The sequence below is a fragment of the Varroa destructor genome, unplaced genomic scaffold (assembly GCF_002443255.2).
Source record: "Varroa destructor unplaced genomic scaffold, Vdes_3.0 BEIS01000004.1, whole genome shotgun sequence".
Lineage (NCBI taxonomy): Eukaryota > Metazoa > Arthropoda > Arachnida > Mesostigmata > Varroidae > Varroa > Varroa destructor.
In genome coordinates, this window is record NW_019211457.1 from 44772270 (window position 1) to 44779361 (window position 7092).

Below are 7092 nucleotides of genomic sequence, written 5' to 3' on the forward strand. Positions count from 1 at the left end.
TGTGCTGACACCCGAAGCCGTTTTTCGGGTCTTCACCCCCCCCCCCCCCATGGTTTTTGCAACGACGAACGATTGATAATGACGTTCCGAGGTCATTGCTTTGCCAAGCGGAGCAATCATTTCTGTCAGAGCTCTACGTCATTTGACGATGGTAAAGCCAGCTTGCCTTTGCGTTGTGACCTCTCCACATTAAAGATGATACTTGGCTGAATCTCAATATCGATAAATTTGTCCGGTTTTGTTTCCCCAAACTTCGCGTCAAGTTACAGAGTGTTGGCAGCAAGGCAATATACTGCGAAGTGATACAATGCCAATTCAAGCCTCGGATGATGATGCACCGCGGTCCTTGGCATCTTCTGCGGACGCTATATGTACAGAATGGTAAGGTTTCAAGCAAAAACATTTTGAGAGTGCAATAAGCATCGTTTTACTGAGATGTAGCAAGAAGCTAGATACACGTACATTCGGAGTTCTATGCTAGTGGCTTCGGCCAAGTTAAGGCGGAGCAGTAGATTAGTTAGAGAGATGGCTGATCAAATTATAGGCACAATTACTATGATACGAATAAAAAATAGATTCCCGTAAAACCAGCACTAACTGGTACGTTTTCAAATCAAATAATCGATGATCGATCAAGGTTATTTTCGGTTGCATCTCTGTAAGCGTGTATCTATGTAACGAAAGGAACCCTTTACCATAATGCTGCAATCGTATTGATATGCTTGAAGATCCTTGATATTAAAACTGGAAGGGGCCGGAGCTACATGCGCTACCGTGGTGCCGGTCTTAATTTTTACAAAAATATTATTATATTATACATTATAATAATTTTTTTACTACAAAAATGAACTTAGCCTCGAACATTTCCATCAATAAAGTTAACTGCGCCGACCATCACACACATACCTTCACATAGTATAACACGCATATAAGATTCGCATGTCTCTAAAATTTATGTATGGGAGGCCGACTTCTGATGACACTCCATGATGCTAAGGCAATATAATTATTGAACTTCCACGTTACGATCCGGTAACTTACATTGCAAATGTTTTTTGACAGAACAGTTTTTTGAGAACTTTTTGACAGATTAAAGAAGGATGAATATTTCTCATTCGTGTCAACCTAAGATGCGAAGCTTCACATATAGAGAACGTGAACACAATGCGAACGTTGATTTACTTATTTCATGATGTCTTCTCGAAAAATTTAGATGACAGAATCCTTCTTAACTAACTTACTTGAAGAGTTTAGAACCGGCAAATTGCTAGGCTAATTCGTTGTTCGAAGCAAATCTACACACACGCAAACACTAAAGTGTTGGCGCTGAGTCCAATAGGAAATGGATAGATCTCAGGAGATTAAAATGCACCTTTTATGCGATTTGGCCATGCTTGATCAAAGGTGCCGTGGAAAAAAAACGTTTATAAATAACAAACAAAATGGAAACAAAAACCTATTTAGACACCACACTCAAAATGATCAAGCGCTGTCAGCGTGTCGGACCTTCCCGCGAAAATAAGTTTGCATTTACCATGGTGCTGTATAGGAAGTAATCGATAGAAAAGTCCCCTAGATGAAGAGAGAGACAATTTATCGAAGTCGCCGTGTACAGCTTTAACTGATAACAGACCTTTGCTTTGTCGCCATTTGCCCCAACTGTACTTAACACGTGGTCAATGGACAGATTCAGCAATCCGATTTAAGTTTTTCTACGCCACTCGGCGAACGTTTAGCTAATAAAATGACGCCGGATCCGTCTTAGATAGAAGTTGCGCGTGAGGTCCTTTTAGCCAGAGTTTAGCCGGGCCTCGAAAGACCTTACTGAAACCAGTATTACGTACTAAAGAAATGATAATAATAAATGCGATAGAGATAAGACGTTTTGCTTGGAAGTTCTTAGTTCGTGCTGTATTCTGGAACGAGTTACACACCAGGCACGCCTTTGGAATATAAACTATGTAAAGCTTACAAGCAGCAGCGTGCCTAGATGCCGTAAAAGGACACTCAAAGCAGCCTATATACCCAGCCCTACCGGATGTAATCAACAACGGCGACGATGATATTCGTTGTTATCGATTCGCCAGCGCGTATGTTCTGGTAAATTTTCACTAGATAGAAAGAAATGCTGGCATCATCATGGTAGAACGGGATTTACCTGACAAGGTTGCCGGTTACCTGTCCTTCTAAATTTTGCATTTGAATTGAATAGGTATCTGCAGTAGTCAGAAATCTTAAAGCACAATTTGATTTCTTCTTTGGCATTGGTCGTTGTTCTTTTCATCATCATTAAATGTTTACAATGTAGCGATCAGCGTAATTGTAAAATAACATTCTCATAGCAACGAGTAAAAGTCCAACTAGTTAGTTATACGATCACAAACAATACAATCCTAGTAAGTGCGTCCATATTAAGTGCCAAAGACCTAATAGAGAGACCATTCTATAACTGTATAATTGATAAATTATATCACCAAATAGAAAGAGAGAGGTCAATCTAAAAGTCACGCCAAAATTCTGTCAGGTCATGCAAACAAAAGCCCTGAATCCTTGGCCACTTTTCTTCTCATACGAGCAGGCGGTTCATATAATTATCGGCCACTGTGATGAGGACTCTGATTTTTGTGTTAACTGTTTAGTTTGTTTTTTTCCCGGCTAGCAAATCTTTAATAGAATTGTTTGACTTTTTCCGAAATCATAGCCCAAACAGCCGCCACGAACCGCACTATTGGCTCTCCCCCATTACGCCAGTGCGTTGCGCGGTTTATTTCCGAGTAGGAAGGGCAAGCATGTAGCTGCGGCTGGTGAGTGTACCAGCCGACCGTAGCGGAAGACGAAACAATGACGAGCGGGGCTTTTCACAACTGGTCGCCCAACAAAATCGGCTATCCTTTTTCGTGGCGTAATTTTTCCAGTTTGGGAAGCTTATCGACTTCTTCAGGTGAAGGGGCATGGATAACGTTATGACCCAATTGACTGCTCTGAATTGTCACAAAATGTTCTATTCGGCTGCGAAAAAGCCAAAATGGAGGAGAATTTTTCGAGTCTACTTAAATCTCATCAAGGGGATGTCAAGAGCGAGCTATCGGTACTTCCATTGGCTGTGATTCCATAGGTTATAAGGTGGAGGGGATTTTGGATTTTTCCACTGAAAAGTGCTATCTTTTTCTAGCCTTGTGTAAGAATCCATAGCCAGCTTCTTCTCTATTGACAACTGTACCCTTTCAATTGCCGCTACTTCGTGTATAAGTCATACTGATCAGTCAGCGTCTGCAATATACCCTTAGCACTTACCACTTGACTATCGGAAATAATCGCGTTCAATGAATCTGATCTGTACTTGTTTTAATAATATTTTAATCGTACCCGGTTACAGGTCGTGTTGAGAATCCGTAAATAACTAATATCTAGTCCCACCAAAAACAGACACCAGAATGAAGAGATCAAAACCTTAATTAAAGTCAGTAATAAATATGTGCATTTAAATTTATGTCGTGCTATAGATGAAATGTTGACAAGAGGCAGCATTTCGTGAGATATGATGGATACTGTGCGTGTTGCCGCATTTTTATTCTACATTTCGTATTATTTCAAAATATAATGAAAGAGGATGACACTGAATGCCATAAAAATTGTTTTGTTTAAAATTGGCACGCTGACGAGGTCGAGGTGCCGATAAAGCGGCTAGCTACCACACATAAGAAACAGGCGTATGCGGAATTCGCACGATCCACGCGATGGCAAAATGTCATCTTCGGAATCGATCTTCGATCGCGTAGCGGGAATGACGTGACCTTACCTTCACTCATCCTAAGAGGACTTTCTCCCTAGCATCCATTCAGTTGTTGATGTTATGCCATTGATGTTACTGCTGTTATTTCTATTTGTTGTAAGCATTTACTACAATTAATTGTTTACCGAAAAAACGGTTGTTCAAACGTATAACGGTCACTTGTTGGTTTGCTTGTTAACTAGACCATTTGTCACACAAAAAAAAGCCTATATTTAGTCGATAGCGTCTCTACAGAACGCACGGAAGACCTCGTTTAGAAATACCTCTGTAGAGAGAATGCTTTGGTGGACAACAGTTAGGAAGTTGCTGAAAACCTTTGAGTGTAAAATTCAGTCAACTTCCTCCCCCCCACCCTCTTTCTCTCTCTCTCTCATTAACGCTCGCTCTCGCTTTTTGAAACGTATGAAGTTGTTAAAAAATACATGCTTCTGCATGAGAACTGCTCTTCCGTACCACGACTTCGTGCTCTGAAATCGCCACTTGTTAAAGATAAGAGGCAAGAGACGTCAACGTTACGCTTACACCGGCTGTGCTTGCAAACTCTATTTTTTCTTCTTGTCTAAATGCAAGACGTAAAGAATGCCATAGAAAATGCAGTTGAAAACATATAACACTTCATTAGAACCTCGACTCATATTTCTTCGGCTCATTTTATTCTTCTATGGTCTCTGTTCCATTGTATATATACATGTTTCGGTGTGTGTATGTGGATCCACCCTATCTTCCTTTAATTTCTCTCATCTCTGTATTGAATTAGTTCCCGGTTGGACAACAGCTTCAGCATAACGCCATCATACATGAGTGTGCCACAACACTTTTTTTTTTCGATCCTCATTAACTAACTTAGAGAACGATAGCTTCGACTGACATCATCAGTTTGACTTCAACGCTCGTTACTATTATGATCTATTTAGTCTGAAGCTAAACTACCGACGCATCTTTTTTCCACACTGTCATTACCTGTTCGATCTTTTGCCATTTCGGTTACGTAAACGTAACACAATTGCTGCAATTGTCTTATATAACATAATGACATCACATCAATGCCGTGACCATGACTAATGGCGGTCAGTCTGATAACATTCGCCTCTCTGATCAATTCCGCCCATCTTGGGCCGCCGCGATTTCGTGCGATCGGTCGAAAACTGCACCAATCGAAAATTGCAATCCAAAAATCATAACTATCCGTATAACACGTCAAAGGAAAAGACAGCTAGACAGACACAAGTTTGATAAAAAAAAAAAAAACATGATTCTTGTTCGTTCAGCCATTATGTGCCCGGACTGTATTCGAGGCAATGGTCTCAACTGTTTGTTTGCCGCGCGAGCAGTCTTAGATTAGCATTGCTTATGCCATTTGCTCGTAGTTTGCTCAAATGACTGTGACGGAAAGATGTTTGGATCGCTTCGAACATACACATAAGACTTCATAGAACACGCTTAAATGAAGTAGTTAACGATGGCCAATTCGTTTCGACTTAGATACCTACTTCTCTAAGTGTGACGTACCATTGCCACCCTTATCGTAAATAGAACACACAGATGCAGAAATATCGTCTGGTGTAGTATACTGCTTCTCTAAAGTAAAATGAACATCTGTAGTAACTAATTCCTTGTATATAGTTCGAGATGTTTAATTAAACCACAAGGACGAGGCTTCCAAAATCGTTGCGCAGGCTTCCCTGGAATTAACGAACACTTACGATGTACTAATAACATCCTGTCTGGGTTTATTTATTACAAGATATATATGTATTTGACAATAAGGCCAAAATCTATCTTTAGGTCATTTTATCGTTTTGTGAAAAGCTTGGATTTTCTACTAGTCCATACAATATTCTGCTACCTTCGATCGTCCATTCAAAAAGTGACATTTTTATTGGAACGTAAATTGTTCTCAAACAGATGGCTGCAGTGCAGTGGTTTGTCATTGGCAGCATAAATTTAAAACAATTGACCTTTTTGGCCTAAACATGCCTTAGTAAAACGTTATAGTCTTACATTAACTAATATATACGAATACACATAAATACGCAGCATCTGTTTATCCTATCAAGCCGCTATCGGTGATCACTTAATACATAGACAAGCAATTGCTGATAATAACGTTGATCAAGCCGAAGGTTATCGACCGCTTTTTATTTGCGGCGTTAACTAACCGATATCAAATGTTGCACACGACCAACAGCCGAGTTTATCTATCATACGCGAAAAAAGCAACGACTAGTGGTAAGCGACACGGCCGTTATTGCACCTATGCCATTGCAATGCTCATAACACCTGCTGCCTCGCCTGCCGTAGCTGACGCCACGGGGCATCCCACGTGAAATGACGCCGACGGCAGATTATATAGCACCATTCGTCTATGCGACTATCAGCGCCAGCATCAGCAGCAAACATCATCGCACCCGGAAAAAAATGTCAACGCCAACGACGCGCATGTACGCATTGCCTGTTCCCCATTAATACATGCCCTACTGCCACTGGCATTGCCACGGACGAAACTCTAGACTGGCGCTCCAGTGACCCAGCAGCAGAGCAGAGCAGACCAGACCAGACCAGACCAGACCCAGACCCGAACCCAGCGCAGCGCCACGCCATGATCCTGCTCCTAACCAACGTCTATGCCCAAGATACTTATGCTACTTGATATGTTAGCACCCGTGGGTAGGGCCTTCGTGGCTCGTCATCGCCGACCGACACCAGCTCACGCTTTGTGCTTGAGCAAGTTATAAGCAATAAGCGAAGTGTAGGGAAGTCAGGACGGAACGTATCGACGAGATACAGCGATTGCCCCTATTATGATACCACTGGAGTTCCTAAGAATTATATTGTAAATATTCCCTAATACTTTCGACGGATAGAAGATCCAAACAAATGAATCCATAAAGCAATAACGTCAAATAGCAAATTCGGCCTTGAACGCGTCGTGTTCAGGTCAAAAATAGGCGTGGAAGAGCGATGCGAAGCTTGACTCCATTACGACGTACATAAGAGGTATAGTCGGCGGGCTACAGCGATGCCTATACGACGACCGGCGGAGCTTCGGCAATAGTGGCGAAAGAGCGAACTAAATGTTTGTCCAGTATTTGACATCGGATTGAAAAAGGACCAAATAAAATGCAAAAAAGCTCGTATAGGTTGGTTCGCTTATGTTGGGCCGGCTGCATTTTCACGCACGATTTAACCCAACCGATTAGAACGTGTAGCACCAGCTGTTACTGCTCGTGAAGCCTGTCAAGCCAACGGAGAGAAGGACTACAGAATCTGACAGCGAAGAACGTCTGTCGACCGCACGA